The sequence below is a fragment of the Pongo abelii genome, chromosome 4 (genome assembly GCF_028885655.2).
Source record: "Pongo abelii isolate AG06213 chromosome 4, NHGRI_mPonAbe1-v2.0_pri, whole genome shotgun sequence".
Classification (NCBI taxonomy): Eukaryota; Metazoa; Chordata; class Mammalia; order Primates; family Hominidae; genus Pongo; species Pongo abelii.
In genome coordinates, this window is record NC_071989.2 from 47,394,577 (window position 1) to 47,419,691 (window position 25,115).

The following is a 25,115-nucleotide window of genomic DNA, read 5'->3' on the forward strand; positions in this document are numbered from 1 at the left end:
CCCAGAGGAATTATCATTGCATAAAAACTAGATGGAAGCGTTCTCAGAAACTTCCTTGTGATGAGTGCATTCAACTCGCAGAGTGGAACCTTCCTTTCGATAGACCAGTTTTGAAACACTGTTTTTGTAGAATCCGCAAGTGGCTATTTGGAGCTCTTTGAGGCTTATGCTGGAAAAGGAAATATCTTCATCTACAAACTAGACAGAAGCATTCTCAGAAACTTCTTTGTCATGTGGGGATTGAACTCACAGAGTTGAACATTCCTTTACATAGAGCAGTTTTGCAACACCCTTTCGGTGGAAAGTGAAAGTGCTTATTTGGTGCGATGGCGGCATCTAGTGGATAAGGAAATACATTCAGATGAAAACAAGATACATCCATTCTCAGAAACTTCTTTGTGATGACTGCATTCTACTCACAGAGTTGAACCTTCCTTTTGATAGAACAGTTTGGAAACACTCTTTTTGTGGAATCTGCAAGTGGCTATTTGGAGCGCTTTGAGGCCTATGCTGGAAAAGGAAATATCTTCACATAAAACCTAGACAGAAGTATTCCCAGAAAGTTTTTCTGATGTGCGCATTCAACTCACCGAGTTGAACCTTCCTTTAGATAGAGCAGTTTTGAAAGACTCTTTCTGTAGTACCTGCGAGTGGATATTTGGAGTGCTTTGAGTGCTACACTGTAAAAGCAAATATCTTCACTTAGAATCTAGACAGAAGAATTCTCAGACACTTCCCTGTGCTCTCTGCATTCCACTCACAGAGTTGAACCTTCCTTTTGATAGAACAGTTTTGAAACACTCTTGTGGTAGAATCTGCAAGTCGATATTTGGAAGGTTTGGAGGCCTATCCTGGGAAAGGAAATATCTTCCCATCAAAACTAGATAGAAGCATTCTCAGAAACTTCTTAGTGATGTGCGCATTCAAGTCACAGAGTTGAAGCTTCCTTTTGATATAGCAGTTTTGAACCACTCTTTTAGTAGAATCTGCAAGTGGATGTTTGGAGAGCTAAGAGGCCAACACTGGAAAAGGAAATATCTTCACGTAAAAACTAGACGGAAGCATTCTCAGAAACTTCAATGGGCTTTACGCATTCAACTCACAGAGTGCAATGTTCCTTTTGAGAGCGCAGTTTTAAAACACTGTTTTTGTAGAATTTGCTAGAGGATGTTTGGAGCGATGTGGGGCCTTTGCTGGAAAAGGAAATATCTTCACATAAAACCTAGACAGAAGCATTCTCAGAAACTCCTTTGTGATGAGTGCATTCAAATCACACACTTGAACCTTCCTTTGGAAAGAGCAGTTTTGAAACACTCTTTTTGAAGAATCTGCAAGTGGATATTTGGAGCGATTTGAGGCCTATGCTGGAAAATGAAATATCTTCACCTACAAACTAGACGGAAGCATTCTCAGAAACTTCTTTGTGATGAGTGCATTCAACTCACAGAGTTGAAGCTTCCTTTTGACAGAGCAGTTTTGAAACACTCTTTTAGCAGCATCTGCAAGTGGATATTTGGAGCGCTTTGAGGCCAAGGCTGGAAAACGAAATATCATCACATAAAAACTCGACAGAAGCATTCTCTGAAACTTCTTTGTGATGAGTGCATTCAACTCACAGACTCGAACGTTTCTTTTGATAGAACAGTTTAGAAACACTCCTTTTGTAGAATCTGCAAGTGTTTATTTGGAGCGCTTTGAGGCCTATGTTGGAAAAGGACATATCTTCACATCAAAAGTAGACAGACGCATTCTCAGAAACTTCTTTGTGATGAGTGCATTGAACTCACAGAGTTCAACCTACCTATTGATAGAGAAGTTTTGAAACACCCTTTTTGTAGAATCTGCAAGTGAATATTTGGCGCGATATGAGGCCTATGCTGGAAATGGAAATATCTTCACATGAAAACTAGACAGATGAATTCTCAGAAACGTCTTTGTGATGAGTGCATTCAACTCACAGACTTGAAGCTTAATTTTGAAAGAGCAGTTTCGAAACACTCTTTTTGTAGAATCTGCAAGTGGATATTTGGAGCGCTTTGAGGGCTATGCTGGAAAAGTTTATATCTTCACCTAAAAACTAGACAGAAGCATACTCAGAAACTTCTTTGTGATGTGTGCATTGAACTCACAGAGCTGAACCTTTCTTTTGATACAGAATTTTGAAACACTCTTTTCGTAGTATCTTCAAGTGGATGTATGGAGTGCTTTGAGGCCTATGCTGGAAAAGGAAATATCTTCACGTAGAAACTGGACAAAAGCATTCTCAGAAAATTCTTCCTAATGAGTGCATTCAACTCACAGAGTTGAAGCTTCCTTTTGATAGAGCAGTTTTGAAACACTCTTTTAGCAGCATCTGCAAGTGGATATTTGGAGCGCTTTGAGGCCAAGGCTGGAAAACGAAATATCATCACATAAAAACTCGACAGAAGCATTCTCTGAAACTTCTTTGTGATAAGTGCATTCAACTCACAGACTCGAACGTTTCTTTTGATAGAACAGTTTAGAAACACTCCTTTTGTAGAATCTGCAAGTGTTTATTTGGAGCGCTTTGAGGCCTATGTTGGAAAAGGACATATCTTCACATCAAAAGTAGACAGACGCATTCTCAGAAACTTCTTTGTGATGAGTGCATTGAACTCACAGAGGTGAACCTACCTAATGATAGAGAAGTTTTGAAACACCCTTTTTGTAGAATCTGCAAGTGAATATTTGGCGCGATTTGAGGCCTATGCAGGAAACGGAAATATCTTCACATGAAAACTAGACAGATGAATTCTCAGAAACGTCTTTGTGATGAGTGCATTCAACTCACAGACTTGAAGCTTCCTTTTGAAAGAGCAGTTTCGAAACAGTCTTTTTGTAGAATCTGCAAGTGGATATTTGGAGCGCTTTGAGGGCTATGCTGGAAAAGTTAATACCTTCACCTAAAAACTAGACAGAAGCATAGTCAGAAACTTCTTTGTGATGTGTGCATTGAACTCACAGAGTTGAACCTTTCTTTTGATACAGAAGTTTTGAAACACTCTTTTCGTAGAATCTTCAAGTGGATGTATGGAGTGATTTGAGGCCTATGCTGGAAAAGGAAATACCTTCACGTAGAAACTAGACAAAAGCATTCTCAGAAAGTTCCCTGTGCTTTGTGCATTCAACTCACAGAGTTGAACATTCCCTTTGATAGAGCAGTTTTGAAACACTCTTTTTGTAGAATCTGCAAGTGGATATTTGGAGCGCTTTGAGGCCTCTGCTCCCAGAGGAATTATCATTGCATAAAAACTAGATGGAAGCGTTCTCAGAAACTTCCTTGTGATGAGTGCATTCAACTCGCAGAGTGGAACCTTCCTTTCGATAGACCAGTTTTGAAACACTGTTTTTGTAGAATCCGCAAGTGGCTATTTGGAGCTCTTTGAGGCTTATGCTGGAAAAGGAAATATCTTCATCTACAAACTAGACAGAAGCATTCTCAGAAACTTCTTTGTCATGTGGGGATTGAACTCACAGAGTTGAACATTCCTTTACATAGAGCAGTTTTGCAACACCCTTTCGGTGGAAAGTGAAAGTGCTTATTTGGTGCGATGGCGGCATCTAGTGGATAAGGAAATACATTCAGATGAAAACAAGATACATCCATTCTCAGAAACTTCTTTGTGATGACTGCATTCTACTCACAGAGTTGAACCTTCCTTTTGATAGAACAGTTTAGAAACACTCTTTTTGTGGAATCTGCAAGTGGCTATTTGGAGCGCTTTGAGGCCTATGCTGGAAAAGGAAATATCTTCACATAAAACCTAGACAGAAGTATTCCCAGAAAGTTTTTCTGATGTGCGCATTCAACTCACCGAGTTGAACCTTCCTTTAGATAGAGCACTTTTGAAACACTCTTTCTGTAGTACCTGCGAGTGGATATTTGGAGTGCTTTGAGTGCTACACTGTAAAGGCAAATATCTTCACTTAGAATCTAGGCAGAAGAATTCTCAGAGACTTCCCTGTGCTCTCTGCATTCCACTCACAGAGTTGAACCTTCCTTTTGATAGAACAGTTTTGAAACACTCTTGTGGTAGAATCTGCAAGTCGATATTTGGAAGGTTTGGAGGCCTATCCTGGGAAAGGAAATATCTTCCCATCAAAACTAGATAGAAGCATTCTCAGAAACTTCTTAGTGATGTGCGCATTCAAGTCACAGAGTTGAAGCTTCCTTTTGATATAGCAGTTTTGAACCACTCTTTTAGTAGAATCTGCAAGTGGATGTTTGGAGAGCTAAGAGGCCAACACTGGAAAAGGAAATATCTTCACGTAAAAACTAGACGGAAGCATTCTCAGAAACTTCAATGGGCTTTACGCATTCAACTCACAGAGTGCAATGTTCCTTTTGAGAGCGCAGTTTTAAAACACTGTTTTTGTAGAATTTGCTAGAGGATGTTTGGAGCGATGTGGGGCCTTTGCTGGAAAAGGAAATATCTTCACATAAAACCTAGACAGAAGCATTCTCAGAAACTCCTTTGTGATGAGTGCATTCAAATCACACACTTGAACCTTCCTTTGGAAAGAGCAGTTTTGAAACACTCTTTTTGAAGAATCTGCAAGTGGATATTTGGAGCGATTTGAGGCCTATGCTGGAAAATGAAATATCTTCACCTACAAACTAGACGGAAGCATTCTCAGAAACTTCTTTGTGATGAGTGCATTCAACTCACAGAGTTGAAGCTTCCTTTTGACAGAGCAGTTTTGAAACACTCTTTTAGCAGCATCTGCAAGTGGATATTTGGAGCGCTTTGAGGCCAAGGCTGGAAAACGAAATATCATCACATAAAAACTCGACAGAAGCATTCTCTGAAACTTCTTTGTGATGAGTGCATTCAACTCACAGACTCGAACGTTTCTTTTGATAGAACAGTTTAGAAACACTCCTTTTGTAGAATCTGCAAGTGTTTATTTGGAGCGCTTTGAGGCCTATGATGGAAAAGGACATATCTTCACATCAAAAGTAGACAGACGCATTCTCAGAAACTTCTTTGTGATGAGTGCATTGAACTCACAGAGTTCAACCTACCTATTGATAGAGAAGTTTTGAAACACCCTTTTTGTAGAATCTGCAAGTGAATATTTGGCGCGATATGAGGCCTATGCTGGAAATGGAAATATCTTCACATGAAAACTAGACAGATGAATTCTCAGAAACGTCTTTGTGATGAGTGCATTCAACTCACAGACTTGAAGCTTAATTTTGAAAGAGCAGTTTCGAAACACTCTTTTTGTAGAATCTGCAAGTGGATATTTGGAGCGCTTTGAGGGCTATGCTGAAAAAGTTTATATCTTCACCTAAAAACTAGACAGAAGCATACTCAGAAACCTCTTTGTGATGTGTGCATTGAACTCACAGAGCTGAACCTTTCTTTTGATACAGAATTTTGAAACACTCTTTTCGTAGTATCTTCAAGTGGATGTATGGAGTGCTTTGAGGCCTATGCTGGAAAAGGAAATATCTTCACGTAGAAACTGGACAAAAGCATTCTCAGAAAATTCTTCGTAATGAGTGCATTCAACTCACAGAGTTGAAGCTTCCTTTTGATAGAGCAGTTTTGAAACACTCTTTTAGCAGCATCTGCAAGTGGATATTTGGAGCGCTTTGAGGCCAAGGCTGGAAAACGAAATATCATCACATAAAAACTCCACAGAAGCATTCTCTGAAACTTCTTTGTGATAAGTGCATTCAACTCACAGACTCGAACGTTTCTTTTGATAGAACAGTTTAGAAACACTCCTTTTGTAGAATCTGCAAGTGTTTATTTGGAGCGCTTTGAGGCCTATGTTGGAAAAGGACATATCTTCACATCAAAAGTAGACAGACGCATTCTCAGAAACTTCTTTGTGATGAGTGCATTGAACTCACAGAGTTGAACCTACTTATTGATAGAGAAGTTTTGAAACACCCTTTTTGTAGAATCTGCAAGTGAATATTTGGCGCGATTTGAGGCCTATGCAGGAAACGGAAATATCTTCACATGAAAACTAGACAGATGAATTCTCAGAAACGTCTTTGTGATGAGTGCATTCAACTCACAGACTTGAAGCTTCCTTTTGAAAGAGCAGTTTCGAAACAGTCTTTTTGTAGAATCTGCAAGTGGATATTTGGAGCGCTTTGAGGGCTATGCTGGAAAAGTTAATACCTTCACCTAAAAACTAGACAGAAGCATAGTCAGAAACTTCTTTGTGATGTGTGCATTGAACTCACAGAGTTGAACCTTTCTTTTGATACAGAAGTTTTGAAACACTCTTTTCGTAGAATCTTCAAGTGGATGTATGGAGTGATTTGAGGCCTATGCTGGAAAAGGAAATACCTTCACGTAGAAACTAGACAAAAGCATTCTCAGAAAGTTCCCTGTGCTTTGTGCATTCAACTCACAGAGTTGAACATTCCCTTTGATAGAGCAGTTTTGAAACACTCTTTTTGTAGAATCTGCAAGTGGATATTTGGAGCGCTTTGAGGCCTCTGCTCCCAGAGGAATTATCATTGCATAAAAACTAGATGGAAGCGTTCTCAGAAACTTCCTTGTGATGAGTGCATTCAACTCGCAGAGTGGAACCTTCCTTTCGATAGACCAGTTTTGAAACACTGTTTTTGTAGAATCCGCAAGTGGCTATTTGGAGCTCTTTGAGGCTTATGCTGGAAAAGGAAATATCTTCATCTACAAACTAGACAGAAGCATTCTCAGAAACTTCTTTGTCATGTGGGGATTGAACTCACAGAGTTGAACATTCCTTTACATAGAGCAGTTTTGCAACACCCTTTCGGTGGAAAGTGAAAGTGCTTATTTGGTGCGATGGCGGCATCTAGTGGATAAGGAAATACATTCAGATGAAAACAAGATACATCCATTCTCAGAAACTTCTTTGTGATGACTGCATTCTACTCACAGAGTTGAACCTTCCTTTTGATAGAACAGTTTGGAAACACTCTTTTTGTGGAATCTGCAAGTGGCTATTTGGAGCGCTTTGAGGCCTATGCTGGAAAAGGAAATATCTTCACATAAAACCTAGACAGAAGTATTCCCAGAAAGTTTTTCTGATGTGCGCATTCAACTCACCGAGTTGAACCTTCCTTTAGATAGAGCAGTTTTGAAAGACTCTTTCTGTAGTACCTGCGAGTGGATATTTGGAGTGCTTTGAGTGCTACACTGTAAAAGCAAATATCTTCACTTAGAATCTAGACAGAAGAATTCTCAGACACTTCCCTGTGCTCTCTGCATTCCACTCACAGAGTTGAACCTTCCTTTTGATAGAACAGTTTTGAAACACTCTTGTGGTAGAATCTGCAAGTCGATATTTGGAAGGTTTGGAGGCCTATCCTGGGAAAGGAAATATCTTCCCATCAAAACTAGATAGAAGCATTCTCAGAAACTTCTTAGTGATGTGCGCATTCAAGTCACAGAGTTGAAGCTTCCTTTTGATATAGCAGTTTTGAACCACTCTTTTAGTAGAATCTGCAAGTGGATGTTTGGAGAGCTAAGAGGCCAACACTGGAAAAGGAAATATCTTCACGTAAAAACTAGACGGAAGCATTCTCAGAAACTTCAATGGGCTTTACGCATTCAACTCACAGAGTGCAATGTTCCTTTTGAGAGCGCAGTTTTAAAACACTGTTTTTGTAGAATTTGCTAGAGGATGTTTGGAGCGATGTGGGGCCTTTGCTGGAAAAGGAAATATCTTCACATAAAACCTAGACAGAAGCATTCTCAGAAACTCCTTTGTGATGAGTGCATTCAAATCACACACTTGAACCTTCCTTTGGAAAGAGCAGTTTTGAAACACTCTTTTTGAAGAATCTGCAAGTGGATATTTGGAGCGATTTGAGGCCTATGCTGGAAAATGAAATATCTTCACCTACAAACTAGACGGAAGCATTCTCAGAAACTTCTTTGTGATGAGTGCATTCAACTCACAGAGTTGAAGCTTCCTTTTGACAGAGCAGTTTTGAAACACTCTTTTAGCAGCATCTGCAAGTGGATATTTGGAGCGCTTTGAGGCCAAGGCTGGAAAACGAAATATCATCACATAAAAACTCGACAGAAGCATTCTCTGAAACTTCTTTGTGATGAGTGCATTCAACTCACAGACTCGAACGTTTCTTTTGATAGAACAGTTTAGAAACACTCCTTTTGTAGAATCTGCAAGTGTTTATTTGGAGCGCTTTGAGGCCTATGTTGGAAAAGGACATATCTTCACATCAAAAGTAGACAGACGCATTCTCAGAAACTTCTTTGTGATGAGTGCATTGAACTCACAGAGTTCAACCTACCTATTGATAGAGAAGTTTTGAAACACCCTTTTTGTAGAATCTGCAAGTGAATATTTGGCGCGATATGAGGCCTATGCTGGAAATGGAAATATCTTCACATGAAAACTAGACAGATGAATTCTCAGAAACGTCTTTGTGATGAGTGCATTCAACTCACAGACTTGAAGCTTAATTTTGAAAGAGCAGTTTCGAAACACTCTTTTTGTAGAATCTGCAAGTGGATATTTGGAGCGCTTTGAGGGCTATGCTGGAAAAGTTTATATCTTCACCTAAAAACTAGACAGAAGCATACTCAGAAACTTCTTTGTGATGTGTGCATTGAACTCACAGAGCTGAACCTTTCTTTTGATACAGAATTTTGAAACACTCTTTTCGTAGTATCTTCAAGTGGATGTATGGAGTGCTTTGAGGCCTATGCTGGAAAAGGAAATATCTTCACGTAGAAACTGGACAAAAGCATTCTCAGAAAATTCTTCCTAATGAGTGCATTCAACTCACAGAGTTGAAGCTTCCTTTTGATAGAGCAGTTTTGAAACACTCTTTTAGCAGCATCTGCAAGTGGATATTTGGAGCGCTTTGAGGCCAAGGCTGGAAAACGAAATATCATCACATAAAAACTCGACAGAAGCATTCTCTGAAACTTCTTTGTGATGAGTGCATTCAACTCACAGACTCGAACGTTTCTTTTGATAGAACAGTTTAGAAACACTCCTTTTGTAGAATCTGCAAGTGTTTATTTGGAGCGCTTTGAGGCCTATGTTGGAAAAGGACATATCTTCACATCAAAAGTAGACAGACGCATTCTCAGAAACTTCTTTGTGATGAGTGCATTGAACTCACAGAGGTGAACCTACCTAATGATAGAGAAGTTTTGAAACACCCTTTTTGTAGAATCTGCAAGTGAATATTTGGCGCGATTTGAGGCCTATGCAGGAAACGGAAATATCTTCACATGAAAACTAGACAGATGAATTCTCAGAAACGTCTTTGTGATGAGTGCATTCAACTCACAGACTTGAAGCTTCCTTTTGAAAGAGCAGTTTCGAAACAGTCTTTTTGTAGAATCTGCAAGTGGATATTTGGAGCGCTTTGAGGGCTATGCTGGAAAAGTTAATACCTTCACCTAAAAACTAGACAGAAGCATAGTCAGAAACTTCTTTGTGATGTGTGCATTGAACTCACAGAGTTGAACCTTTCTTTTGATACAGAAGTTTTGAAACACTCTTTTCGTAGAATCTTCAAGTGGATGTATGGAGTGATTTGAGGCCTATGCTGGAAAAGGAAATACCTTCACGTAGAAACTAGACAAAAGCATTCTCAGAAAGTTCCCTGTGCTTTGTGCATTCAACTCACAGAGTTGAACATTCCCTTTGATAGAGCAGTTTTGAAACACTCTTTTTGTAGAATCTGCAAGTGGATATTTGGAGCGCTTTGAGGCCTCTGCTCCCAGAGGAATTATCATTGCATAAAAACTAGATGGAAGCGTTCTCAGAAACTTCCTTGTGATGAGTGCATTCAACTCGCAGAGTGGAACCTTCCTTTCAATAGACCAGTTTTGAAACACTGTTTTTGTAGAATCCGCAAGTGGCTATTTGGAGCTCTTTGAGGCTTATGCTGGAAAAGGAAATATCTTCATCTACAAACTAGACAGAAGCATTCTCAGAAACTTCTTTGTCATGTGGGGATTGAACTCACAGAGTTGAACATTCCTTTACATAGAGCAGTTTTGCAACACCCTTTCGGTGGAAAGTGAAAGTGCTTATTTGGTGCGATGGCGGCATCTAGTGGATAAGGAAATACATTCAGATGAAAACAAGATACATCCATTCTCAGAAACTTCTTTGTGATGACTGCATTCTACTCACAGAGTTGAACCTTCCTTTTGATAGAACAGTTTGGAAACACTCTTTTTGTGGAATCTGCAAGTGGCTATTTGGAGCGCTTTGAGGCCTATGCTGGAAAAGGAAATATCTTCACATAAAACCTAGACAGAAGTATTCCCAGAAAGTTTTTCTGATGTGCGCATTCAACTCACCGAGTTGAACCTTCCTTTAGATAGAGCACTTTTGAAACACTCTTTCTGTAGTACCTGCGAGTGGATATTTGGAGTGCTTTGAGTGCTACACTGTAAAAGCAAATATCTTCACTTAGAATCTAGACAGAAGAATTCTCAGAGACTTCCCTGTGCTCTCTGCATTCCACTCACAGAGTTGAACCTTCCTTTTGATAGAACAGTTTTGAAACACTCTTGTGGTAGAATCTGCAAGTCGATATTTGGAAGGTTTGGAGGCCTATCCTGGGAAAGGAAATATCTTCCCATCAAAACTAGATAGAAGCATTCTCAGAAACTTCTTAGTGATGTGCGCATTCAAGTCACAGAGTTGAAGCTTCCTTTTGATATAGCAGTTTTGAACCACTCTTTTAGTAGAATCTGCAAGTGGATGTTTGGAGAGCTAAGAGGCCAACACTGGAAAAGGAAATATCTTCACCTAAAAACTAGACGGAAGCATTCTCAGAAACTTCAATGGGCTTTACGCATTCAACTCACAGAGTGCAATGTTCCTTTTGAGAGCGCAGTTTTAAAACACTGTTTTTGTAGAATTTGCTAGAGGATGTTTGGAGCGATGTGGGGCCTTTGCTGGAAAAGGAAATATCTTCACATAAAACCTAGACAGAAGCATTCTCAGAAACTCCTTTGTGATGAGTGCATTCAAATCACACACTTGAACCTTCCTTTGGAAAGAGCAGTTTTGAAACACTCTTTTTGAAGAATCTGCAAGTGGATATTTGGAGCGATTTGAGGCCTATGCTGGAAAATGAAATATCTTCACCTACAAACTAGACGGAAGCATTCTCAGAAACTTCTTTGTGATGAGTGCATTCAACTCACAGAGTTGAAGCTTCCTTTTGACAGAGCAGTTTTGAAACACTCTTTTAGCAGCATCTGCAAGTGGATATTTGGAGCGCTTTGAGGCCAAGGCTGGAAAACGAAATATCATCACATAAAAACTCGACAGAAGCATTCTCTGAAACTTCTTTGTGATGAGTGCATTCAACTCACAGACTCGAACGTTTCTTTTGATAGAACAGTTTAGAAACACTCCTTTTGTAGAATCTGCAAGTGTTTATTTGGAGCGCTTTGAGGCCTATGTTGGAAAAGGACATATCTTCACATCAAAAGTAGACAGACGCATTCTCAGAAACTTCTTTGTGATGAGTGCATTGAACTCACAGAGTTCAACCTACCTATTGATAGAGAAGTTTTGAAACACCCTTTTTATAGAATCTGCAAGTGAATATTTGGCGCGATATGAGGCCTATGCTGGAAATGGAAATATCTTCACATGAAAACTAGACAGATGAATTCTCAGAAACGTCTTTGTGATGAGTGCATTCAACTCACAGACTTGAAGCTTAATTTTGAAAGAGCAGTTTCGAAACACTCTTTTTGTAGAATCTGCAAGTGGATATTTGGAGCGCTTTGAGGGCTATGCTGGAAAAGTTTATATCTTCACCTAAAAACTAGACAGAAGCATACTCAGAAACTTCTTTGTGATGTGTGCATTGAACTCACAGAGCTGAACCTTTCTTTTGATACAGAATTTTGAAACACTCTTTTCGTAGTATCTTCAAGTGGATGTATGGAGTGCTTTGAGGCCTATGCTGGAAAAGGAAATATCTTCACGTAGAAACTGGACAAAAGCATTCTCAGAAAATTCTTCCTAATGAGTGCATTCAACTCACAGAGTTGAAGCTTCCTTTTGATAGAGCAGTTTTGAAACACTCTTTTAGCAGCATCTGCAAGTGGATATTTGGAGCGCTTTGAGGCCAAGGCTGGAAAACGAAATATCATCACATAAAAACTCGACAGAAGCATTCTCTGAAACTTCTTTGTGATAAGTGCATTCAACTCACAGACTCGAACGTTTCTTTTGATAGAACAGTTTAGAAACACTCCTTTTGTAGAATCTGCAAGTGTTTATTTGGAGCGCTTTGAGGCCTATGTTGGAAAAGGACATATCTTCACATCAAAAGTAGACAGACGCATTCTCAGAAACTTCTTTGTGATGAGTGCATTGAACTCACAGAGGTGAACCTACCTAATGATAGAGAAGTTTTGAAACACCCTTTTTGTAGAATCTGCAAGTGAATATTTGGCGCGATTTGAGGCCTATGCAGGAAACGGAAATATCTTCACATGAAAACTAGACAGATGAATTCTCAGAAACGTCTTTGTGATGAGTGCATTCAACTCACAGACTTGAAGCTTCCTTTTGAAAGAGCAGTTTCGAAACAGTCTTTTTGTAGAATCTGCAAGTGGATATTTGGAGCGCTTTGAGGGCTATGCTGGAAAAGTTAATACCTTCACCTAAAAACTAGACAGAAGCATAGTCAGAAACTTCTTTGTGATGTGTGCATTGAACTCACAGAGTTGAACCTTTCTTTTGATACAGAAGTTTTGAAACACTCTTTTCGTAGAATCTTCAAGTGGATGTATGGAGTGATTTGAGGCCTATGCTGGAAAAGGAAATACCTTCACGTAGAAACTAGACAAAAGCATTCTCAGAAAGTTCCCTGTGCTTTGTGCATTCAACTCACAGAGTTGAACATTCCCTTTGATAGAGCAGTTTTGAAACACTCTTTTTGTAGAATCTGCAAGTGGATATTTGGAGCGCTTTGAGGCCTCTGCTCCCAGAGGAATTATCATTGCATAAAAACTAGATGGAAGCGTTCTCAGAAACTTCCTTGTGATGAGTGCATTCAACTCGCAGAGTGGAACCTTCCTTTCGATAGACCAGTTTTGAAACACTGTTTTTGTAGAATCCGCAAGTGGCTATTTGGAGCTCTTTGAGGCTTATGCTGGAAAAGGAAATATCTTCATCTACAAACTAGACAGAAGCATTCTCAGAAACTTCTTTGTCATGTGGGGATTGAACTCACAGAGTTGAACATTCCTTTACATAGAGCAGTTTTGCAACACCCTTTCGGTGGAAAGTGAAAGTGCTTATTTGGTGCGATGGCGGCATCTAGTGGATAAGGAAATACATTCAGATGAAAACAAGATACATCCATTCTCAGAAACTTCTTTGTGATGACTGCATTCTACTCACAGAGTTGAACCTTCCTTTTGATAGAACAGTTTGGAAACACTCTTTTTGTGGAATCTGCAAGTGGCTATTTGGAGCGCTTTGAGGCCTATGCTGGAAAAGGAAATATCTTCACATAAAACCTAGACAGAAGTATTCCCAGAAAGTTTTTCTGATGTGCGCATTCAACTCACCGAGTTGAACCTTCCTTTAGATAGAGCAGTTTTGAAACACTCTTTCTGTAGTACCTGCGAGTGGATATTTGGAGTGCTTTGAGTGCTACACTGTAAAAGCAAATATCTTCACTTAGAATCTAGACAGAAGAATTCTCAGACACTTCCCTGTGCTCTCTGCATTCCACTCACAGAGTTGAACCTTCCTTTTGATAGAACAGTTTTGAAACACTCTTGTGGTAGAATCTGCAAGTCGATATTTGGAAGGTTTGGAGGCCTATCCTGGGAAAGGAAATATCTTCCCATCAAAACTAGATAGAAGCATTCTCAGAAACTTCTTAGTGATGTGCGCATTCAAGTCACAGAGTTGAAGCTTCCTTTTGATATAGCAGTTTTGAACCACTCTTTTAGTAGAATCTGCAAGTGGATGTTTGGAGAGCTAAGAGGCCAACACTGGAAAAGGAAATATCTTCACCTAAAAACTAGACGGAAGCATTCTCAGAAACTTCAATGGGCTTTACGCATTCAACTCACAGAGTGCAATGTTCCTTTTGAGAGCGCAGTTTTAAAACACTGTTTTTGTAGAATTTGCTAGAGGATGTTTGGAGCGATGTGGGGCCTTTGCTGGAAAAGGAAATATCTTCACATAAAACCTAGACAGAAGCATTCTCAGAAACTCCTTTGTGATGAGTGCATTCAAATCACACACTTGAACCTTCCTTTGGAAAGAGCAGTTTTGAAACACTCTTTTTGAAGAATCTGCAAGTGGATATTTGGAGCGATTTGAGGCCTATGCTGGAAAATGAAATATCTTCACCTACAAACTAGACGGAAGCATTCTCAGAAACTTCTTTGTGATGAGTGCATTCAACTCACAGAGTTGAAGCTTCCTTTTGACAGAGCAGTTTTGAAACACTCTTTTAGCAGCATCTGCAAGTGGATATTTGGAGCGCTTTGAGGCCAAGGCTGGAAAACGAAATATCATCACATAAAAACTCGACAGAAGCATTCTCTGAAACTTCTTTGTGATGAGTGCATTCAACTCACAGACTCGAACGTTTCTTTTGATAGAACAGTTTAGAAACACTCCTTTTGTAGAATCTGCAAGTGTTTATTTGGAGCGCTTTGAGGCCTATGTTGGAAAAGGACATATCTTCACATCAAAAGTAGACAGACGCATTCTCAGAAACTTCTTTGTGATGAGTGCATTGAACTCACAGAGTTCAACCTACCTATTGATAGAGAAGTTTTGAAACACCCTTTTTGTAGAATCTGCAAGTGAATATTTGGCGCGATATGAGGCCTATGCTGGAAATGGAAATATCTTCACATGAAAACTAGACAGATGAATTCTCAGAAACGTCTTTGTGATGAGTGCATTCAACTCACAGACTTGAAGCTTAATTTTGAAAGAGCAGTTTCGAAACACTCTTTTTGTAGAATCTGCAAGTGGATATTTGGAGCGCTTTGAGGGCTATGCTGGAAAAGTTTATATCTTCACCTAAAAACTAGACAGAAGCATACTCAGAAACTTCTTTGTGATGTGTGCATTGAACTCACAGAGCTGAACCTTTCTTTTGATACAGAATTTTGAAACACTCTTTTCGTAGTATCTTCAAGTGGATGGATGGAGTGCTTTGAGGCCTATGCTGGAAAAGGAAATATCTTCACGTAGAAACTGGACAAAAGCATTCTCAGAAAATTCTTCCTAATGAGTGCATTCAACTCACAGAGTTGAAGCTTCCTTTTGATAGAGCAGTTTTGAAACACTCTTTTAGCAGCATCTGCAAGTGGATATTTGGAGCGCTTTGAGGCCAAGGCTGGAAAACGAAATATCATCACATAAAAACTCGACAGAAGCATTCTCTGAAACTTCTTTGTGATAAGTGCATTCAACTCACAGACTCGAACGTTTCTTTTGATAGAACAGTTTAGAAACACTCCTTTTGTAGAATCTGCAAGTGTTTATTTGGAGCGCTTTGAGGCCTATGTTGGAAAAGGACATATCTTCACATCAAAAGTAGACAGACGCATTCTCAGAAACTTCTTTGTGATGAGTGCATTGAACTCACAGAGGTGAACCTACCTAATGATAGAGAAGTTTTGAAACACCCTTTTTGTAGAATCTGCAAGTGAATATTTGGCGCGATTTGAGGCCTATGCAGGAAACGGAAATATCTTCACATGAAAACTAGACAGATGAATTCTCAGAAACGTCTTTGTGATGAGTGCATTCAACTCACAGACTTGAAGCTTCCTTTTGAAAGAGCAGTTTCGAAACAGTCTTTTTGTAGAATCTGCAAGTGGATATTTGGAGCGCTTTGAGGGCTATGCTGGAAAAGTTAATACCTTCACCTAAAAACTAGACAGAAGCATAGTCAGAAACTTCTTTGTGATGTGTGCATTGAACTCACAGAGTTGAACCTTTCTTTTGATACAGAAGTTTTGAAACACTCTTTTCGTAGAATCTTCAAGTGGATGTATGGAGTGATTTGAGGCCTATGCTGGAAAAGGAAATACCTTCACGTAGAAACTAGACAAAAGCATTCTCAGAAAGTTCCCTGTGCTTTGTGCATTCAACTCACAGAGTTGAACATTCCCTTTGATAGAGCAGTTTTGAAACACTCTTTTTGTAGAATCTGCAAGTGGATATTTGGAGCGCTTTGAGGCCTCTGCTCCCAGAGGAATTATCATTGCATAAAAACTAGATGGAAGCGTTCTCAGAAACTTCCTTGTGATGAGTGCATTCAACTCGCAGAGTGGAACCTTCCTTTCGATAGACCAGTTTTGAAACACTGTTTTTGTAGAATCCGCAAGTGGCTATTTGGAGCTCTTTGAGGCTTATGCTGGAAAAGGAAATATCTTCATCTACAAACTAGACAGAAGCATTCTCAGAAACTTCTTTGTCATGTGGGGATTGAACTCACAGAGTTGAACATTCCTTTACATAGAGCAGTTTTGCAACACCCTTTCGGTGGAAAGTGAAAGTGCTTATTTGGTGCGATGGCGGCATCTAGTGGATAAGGAAATACATTCAGATGAAAACAAGATACATCCATTCTCAGAAACTTCTTTGTGATGACTGCATTCTACTCACAGAGTTGAACCTTCCTTTTGATAGAACAGTTTGGAAACACTCTTTTTGTGGAATCTGCAAGTGGCTATTTGGAGCGCTTTGAGGCCTATGCTGGAAAAGGAAATATCTTCACATAAAACCTAGACAGAAGTATTCCCAGAAAGTTTTTCTGATGTGCGCATTCAACTCACCGAGTTGAACCTTCCTTTAGATAGAGCAGTTTTGAAACACTCTTTCTGTAGTACCTGCGAGTGGATATTTGGAGTGCTTTGAGTGCTACACTGTAAAAGCAAATATCTTCACTTAGAATCTAGACAGAAGAATTCTCAGAGACTTCCCTGTGCTCTCTGCATTCCACTCACAGAGTTGAACCTTCCTTTTGATAGAACAGTTTTGAAACACTCTTGTGGTAGAATCTGCAAGTCGATATTTGGAAGGTTTGGAGGCCTATCCTGGGAAAGGAAATATCTTCCCATCAAAACTAGATAGAAGCATTCTCAGAAACTTCTTAGTGATGTGCGCATTCAAGTCACAGAGTTGAAGCTTCCTTTTGATATAGCAGTTTTGAACCACTCTTTTAGTAGAATCTGCAAGTGGATGTTTGGAGAGCTAAGAGGCCAACACTGGAAAAGGAAATATCTTCACGTAAAAACTAGACGGAAGCATTCTCAGAAACTTCAATGGGCTTTACGCATTCAACTCACAGAGTGCAATGTTCCTTTTGAGAGCGCAGTTTTAAAACACTGTTTTTGTAGAATTTGCTAGAGGATGTTTGGAGCGATGTGGGGCCTTTGCTGGAAAAGGAAATATCTTCACATAAAACCTAGACAGAAGCATTCTCAGAAACTCCTTTGTGATGAGTGCATTCAAATCACACACTTGAACCTTCCTTTGGAAAGAGCAGTTTTGAAACACTCTTTTTGAAGAATCTGCAAGTGGATATTTGGAGCGATTTGAGGCCTATGCTGGAAAATGAAATATCTTCACCTACAAACTAGACGGAAGCATTCTCAGAAACTTCTTTGTGATGAGTGCATTCAACTCACAGAGTTGAAGCTTCCTTTTGACAGAGCAGTTTTGAAACACTCTTTTAGCAGCATCTGCAAGTGGATATTTGGAGCGCTTTGAGGCCAAGGCTGGAAAACGAAATATCATCACATAAAAACTCGACAGAAGCATTCTCTGAAACTTCTTTGTGATGAGTGCATTCAACTCACAGACTCGAACGTTTCTTTTGATAGAACAGTTTAGAAACACTCCTTTTGTAGAATCTGCAAGTGTTTATTTGGAGCGCTTTGAGGCCTATGTTGGAAAAGGACATATCTTCACATCAAAAGTAGACAGACGCATTCTCAGAAACTTCTTTGTGATGAGTGCATTGAACTCACAGAGTTCAACCTACCTATTGATAGAGAAGTTTTGAAACACCCTTTTTATAGAATCTGCAAGTGAATATTTGGCGCGATATGAGGCCTATGCTGGAAATGGAAATATCTTCACATGAAAACTAGACAGATGAATTCTCAGAAACGTCTTTGTGATGAGTGCATTCAACTCACAGACTTGAAGCTTAATTTTGAAAGAGCAGTTTCGAAACACTCTTTTTGTAGAATCTGCAAGTGGATATTTGGAGCGCTTTGAGGGCTATGCTGGAAAAGTTTATATCTTCACCTAAAAACTAGACAGAAGCATACTCAGAAACTTCTTTGTGATGTGTGCATTGAACTCACAGAGCTGAACCTTTCTTTTGATACAGAATTTTGAAACACTCTTTTCGTAGTATCTTCAAGTGGATGTATGGAGTGCTTTGAGGCCTATGCTGGAAAAGGAAATATCTTCACGTAGAAACTGGACAAAAGCATTCTCAGAAAATTCTTCCTAATGAGTGCATTCAACTCACAGAGTTGAAGCTTCCTTTTGATAGAGCAGTTTTGAAACACTCTTTTAGCAGCATCTGCAAGTGGATATTTGGAGCGCTTTGAGGCCAAGGCTGGAAAACGAAATATCATCACATAAAAACTCGACAGAAGCATTCTCTGAAACTTCTTTGTGATAAGTGCATTCAACTCACAGACTCGAACGTTTCTTTTGATAGAACAGTTTAGAAACACTCCTTTTGTAGAATCTGCAAGTGTTTATTTGGAGCGCTTTGAGGCCTATGTTGGAAAAGGACATATCTTCACATCAAAAGTAGACAGACGCATTCTCAGAAACTTCTTTGTGATGAGTGCATTGAACTCACAGAGTTGAACCTACTTATTGATAGAGAAGTTTTGAAACACCCTTTTTGTAGAATCTGCAAGTGAATATTTGGCGCGATTTGAGGCCTATGCAGGAAACGGAAATATCTTCACATGAAAACTAGACAGATGAATTCTCAGAAACGTCTTTGTGATGAGTGCATTCAACTCACAGACTTGAAGCTTCCTTTTGAAAGAGCAGTTTTGAAACAGTCTTTTTGTAGAATCTGCAAGTGGATATTTGGAGCGCTTTGAGGGCTATGCTGGAAAAGTTAATACCTTCACCTAAAAACTAGACAGAAGCATAGTCAGAAACTTCTTTGTGATGTGTGCATTGAACTCACAGAGTTGAACCTTTCTTTTGATACAGAAGTTTTGAAACACTCTTTTCGTAGAATCTTCAAGTGGATGTATGGAGTGATTTGAGGCCTATGCTGGAAAAGGAAATACCTTCACGTAGAAACTAGACAAAAGCATTCTCAGAAAGTTCCCTGTGCTTTGTGCATTCAACTCACAGAGTTGAACATTCCCTTTGATAGAGCAGTTTTGAAACACTCTTTTTGTAGAATCTGCAAGTGGATATTTGGAGCGCTTTGAGGCCTCTGCTCCCAGAGGAATTATCATTGCATAAAAACTAGATGGAAGCGTTCTCAGAAACTTCCTTGTGATGAGTGCATTCAACTCGCAGAGTGGAACCTTCCTTTCGATAGACCAGTTTTGAAACACTGTTTTTGTAGAATCCGCAAGTGGCTATTTGGAGCTCTTTGAGGCTTATGCTGGAAAAGGAAATATCTTCATCTACAAACTAGACAGAAGCATTCTCAGAAACTTCTTTGTCATGTGGGGATTGAACTCACAGAGTTGAACATTCCTTTACATAGAGCAGTTTTGCAACACCCTTTCGGTGGAAAGTGAAAGTGCTTATTTGGTGCGATGGCGGCATCTAGTGGATAAGGAAATACATTCAGATGAAAACAAGATACATCCATTCTCAGAAACTTCTTTGTGATGACTGCATTCTACTCACAGAGTTGAACCTTCCTTTTGATAGAACAGTTTGGAAACACTCTTTTTGTGGAATCTGCAAGTGGCTATTTGGAGCGCTTTGAGGCCTATGCTGGAAAAGGAAATATCTTCACATAAAACCTAGACAGAAGTATTCCCAGAAAGTTTTTCTGATGTGCGCATTCAACTCACCGAGTTGAACCTTCCTTTAGATAGAGCACTTTTGAAACACTCTTTCTGTAGTACTTGCGAGTGGATATTTGGAGTGCTTTGAGTGCTACACTGTAAAAGCAAATATCTTCACTTAGAATCTAGACAGAAGAATTCTCAGACACTTCCCTGTGCTCTCTGCATTCCACTCACAGAGTTGAACCTTCCTTTTGATAGAACAGTTTTGAAACACTCTTGTGGTAGAATCTGCAAGTCGATATTTGGAAGGTTTGGAGGCCTATCCTGGGAAAGGAAATATCTTCCCATCAAAACTAGATAGAAGCATTCTCAGAAACTTCTTAGTGATGTGCGCATTCAAGTCACAGAGTTGAAGCTTCCTTTTGATATAGCAGTTTTGAACCACTCTTTTAGTAGAATCTGCAAGTGGATGTTTGGAGAGCTAAGAGGCCAACACTGGAAAAGGAAATATCTTCACCTAAAAACTAGACGGAAGCATTCTCAGAAACTTCAATGGGCTTTACGCATTCAACTCACAGAGTGCAATGTTCCTTTTGAGAGCGCAGTTTTAAAACACTGTTTTTGTAGAATTTGCTAGAGGATGTTTGGAGCGATGTGGGGCCTTTGCTGGAAAAGGAAATATCTTCACATAAAACCTAGACAGAAGCATTCTCAGAAACTCCTTTGTGATGAGTGCATTCAAATCACACACTTGAACCTTCCTTTGGAAAGAGCAGTTTTGAAACACTCTTTTTGAAGAATCTGCAAGTGGATATTTGGAGCGATTTGAGGCCTATGCTGGAAAATGAAATATCTTCACCTACAAACTAGACGGAAGCATTCTCAGAAACTTCTTTGTGATGAGTGCATTCAACTCACAGAGTTGAAGCTTCCTTTTGACAGAGCAGTTTTGAAACACTCTTTTAGCAGCATCTGCAAGTGGATATTTGGAGCGCTTTGAGGCCAAGGCTGGAAAACGAAATATCATCACATAAAAACTCGACAGAAGCATTCTCTGAAACTTCTTTCTGATGAGTGCATTCAACTCACAGACTCGAACGTTTCTTTTGATAGAACAGTTTAGAAACACTGCTTTTGTAGAATCTGCAAGTGTTTATTTGGAGCGCTTTGAGGCCTATGTTGGAAAAGGACATATCTTCACATCAAAAGTAGACACACGCATTCTCAGAAACTTCTTTGTGATGAGTGCATTGAACTCACCGAGTTGAACCTACCTATTGATAGAGAAGTTTTGAAACACCCTTTTTGTAGAATCTGCAAGTGAATATTTGGCGCGATATGAGGCCTATGCTGGAAATGGAAATATCTTCACATGAAAACTAGACAGATGAATTCTCAGAAACGTCTTTGTGATGAGTGCATTCAACTCACAGACTTGAAGCTTAATTTTGAAAGAGCAGTTTTGAAACACTCTTTTTGTAGAATCTGCAAGTGGATATTTGGAGCGCTTTGAGGGCTATGCTGGAAAAGTTTATATCTTCACCTAAAAACTAGACAGAAGCATACTCAGAAACTTCTTTGTGATGTGTGCGTTGAACTCACAGAGCTGAACCTTTCTTTTGATACAGAATTTTGAAACACTCTTTTCGTAGAATCTTCAAGTGGATGTATGGAGTGCTTTGAGGCCTATGCTGGAAAAGGAAATATCTTCACGTAGAAACTGGACAAAAGCATTCTCAGAAAATTCTTCGTAATGAGTGCATTCAACTCACAGAGTTGAAGCTTCCTTTTGATAGAGCAGTTTTGAAACACTCTTTTAGCAGCATCTGCAAGTGGATATTTGGAGCGCTTTGAGGCCAAGGCTGGAAAACGAAATATCATCACATAAAAACTCGACAGAAGCATTCTCTGAAACTTCTTTGTGATAAGTGCATTCAACTCAAAGACTCGAACGTTTCTTTTGATAGAACAGTTTAGAAACACTCCTTTTGTAGAATCTGCAAGTGTTTATTTGGAGCGCTTTGAGGCCTATGTTGGAAAAGGACATATCTTCACATCAAAAGTAGACAGACGCATTCTCAGAAACTTTTTTGTGATGAGTGCATTGAACTCAAAGAGTTGAACCTACCTATTGATAGAGAAGTTTTCAAACACCCTTTTTGTAGAATCTGCAAGTGAATATTTGGCGCGATTTGAGGCCTATGCTGGAAATGGAAATATCTTCACATGAAAACTAGACAGATGAATTCTCAGAAACGTCTTTGTGATGAGTGCATTCAACTCACAGACTTGAAGCTTCCTTTTGAAAGAGCAGTTTCGAAACAGTCTTTTTGTAGAATCTGCAAGTGGATATTTGGAGCGCTTTGAGGGCTATGCTGGAAAAGTTAATACCTTCACCTAAAAACTAGACAGAAGCATAGTCAGAAACTTCTTTGTGATGTGTGCATTGAACTCACAGAGTTGAACCTTTCTTTTGATACAGAAGTTTTGAAACACTCTTTTCGTAGAATCTTCAAGTGGATGTATGGAGTGATTTGAGGCCTATGCTGGAAAAGGAAATACCTTCACGTAGAAACTAGACAAAAGCATTCTCAGAAAGTTCCCTGTGCTTTGTGCATTCAACTCACAGAGTTGAACATTCCCTTTGATAGAGCAGTTTTGAAACACTCTTTTTGTAGAATCTGCAAGTGGATATTTGGAGCGCTTTGAGGCCTCTGCTCCTAGAGGAATTATCATTGCATAAAAACTAGATGGAAGCGTTCTCAGAAACTTCCTTGTGATGAGTGCATTCAACTCGCAGAGTGGAACCTTCCTTTCGATAGACCAGTTTTGAAACACTGTTTTTGTAGAATCCGCAAGTGGCTATTTGGAGCTCTTTGAGGCTTATGCTGGAAAAGGAAATATCTTCATCTACAAACTAGACAGAAGCATTCTCAGAAACTTCTTTGTCATGTGGGGATTGAACTCACAGAGTTGAACATTCCTTTACATAGAGCAGTTTTGCAACACCCTTTCGGTGGAAAGTGAAAGTGCTTATTTGGTGCGATGGCGGCATCTAGTGGATAAGGAAATACATTCAGATGAAAACAAGATACATCCATTCTCAGAAACTTCTTTGTGATGACTGCATTCTACTCACAGAGTTGAACCTTCCTTTTGATAGAACAGTTTGGAAACACTCTTTTTGTGGAATCTGCAAGTGGCTATTTGGAGCGCTTTGAGGCCTATGCTGGAAAAGGAAATATCTTCACATAAAACCTAGACAGAAGTATTCCCAGAAAGTTTTTCTGATGTGCGCATTCAACTCACCGAGTTGAACCTTCCTTTAGATAGAGCAGTTTTGAAACACTCTTTCTGTAGTACCTGCGAGTGGATATTTGGAGTGCTTTGAGTGCTACACTGTAAAAGCAAATATCTTCACTTAGAATCTAGACAGAAGAATTCTCAGACACTTCCCTGTGCTCTCTGCATTCCACTCACAGAGTTGAACCTTCCTTTTGATAGAACAGTTTTGAAACACTCTTGTGGTAGAATCTGCAAGTCGATATTTGGAAGGTTTGGAGGCCTATCCTGGGAAAGGAAATATCTTCCCATCAAAACTAGATAGAAGCATTCTCAGAAACTTCTTAGTGATGTGCGCATTCAAGTCACAGAGTTGAAGCTTCCTTTTGATATAGCAGTTTTGAACCACTCTTTTAGTAGAATCTGCAAGTGGATGTTTGGAGAGCTAAGAGGCCAACACTGGAAAAGGAAATATCTTCACCTAAAAACTAGACGGAAGCATTCTCAGAAACTTCAATGGGCTTTACGCATTCAACTCACAGAGTGCAATGTTCCTTTTGAGAGCGCAGTTTTAAAACACTGTTTTTGTAGAATTTGCTAGAGGATGTTTGGAGCGATGTGGGGCCTTTGCTGGAAAAGGAAATATCTTCACATAAAACCTAGACAGAAGCATTCTCAGAAACTCCTTTGTGATGAGTGCATTCAAATCACACACTTGAACCTTCCTTTGGAAAGAGCAGTTTTGAAACACTCTTTTTGAAGAATCTGCAAGTGGATATTTGGAGCGATTTGAGGCCTATGCTGGAAAATGAAATATCTTCACCTACAAACTAGACGGAAGCATTCTCAGAAACTTCTTTGTGATGAGTGCATTCAACTCACAGAGTTGAAGCTTCCTTTTGACAGAGCAGTTTTGAAACACTCTTTTAGCAGCATCTGCAAGTGGATATTTGGAGCGCTTTGAGGCCAAGGCTGGAAAACGAAATATCATCACATAAAAACTCGACAGAAGCATTCTCTGAAACTTCTTTGTGATGAGTGCATTCAACTCACAGACTCGAACGTTTCTTTTGATAGAACAGTTTAGAAACACTCCTTTTGTAGAATCTGCAAGTGTTTATTTGGAGCGCTTTGAGGCCTATGTTGGAAAAGGACATATCTTCACATCAAAAGTAGACAGACGCATTCTCAGAAACTTCTTTGTGATGAGTGCATTGAACTCACAGAGTTCAACCTACCTATTGATAGAGAAGTTTTGAAACACCCTTTTTGTAGAATCTGCAAGTGAATATTTGGCGCGATATGAGGCCTATGCTGGAAATGGAAATATCTTCACATGAAAACTAGACAGATGAATTCTCAGAAACGTCTTTGTGATGAGTGCATTCAACTCACAGACTTGAAGCTTAATTTTGAAAGAGCAGTTTCGAAACACTCTTTTTGTAGAATCTGCAAGTGGATATTTGGAGCGCTTTGAGGGCTATGCTGGAAAAGTTTATAACTTCACCTAAAAACTAGACAGAAGCATACTCAGAAACTTCTTTGTGATGTGTGCATTGAACTCACAGAGCTGAACCTTTCTTTTGATACAGAATTTTGAAACACTCTTTTCGTAGTATCTTCAAGTGGATGTATGGAGTGCTTTGAGGCCTATGCTGGAAAAGGAAATATCTTCACGTAGAAACTGGACAAAAGCATTCTCAGAAAATTCTTCCTAATGAGTGCATTCAACTCACAGAGTTGAAGCTTCCTTTTGATAGAGCAGTTTTGAAACACTCTTTTAGCAGCATCTGCAAGTGGATATTTGGAGCGCTTTGAGGCCAAGGCTGG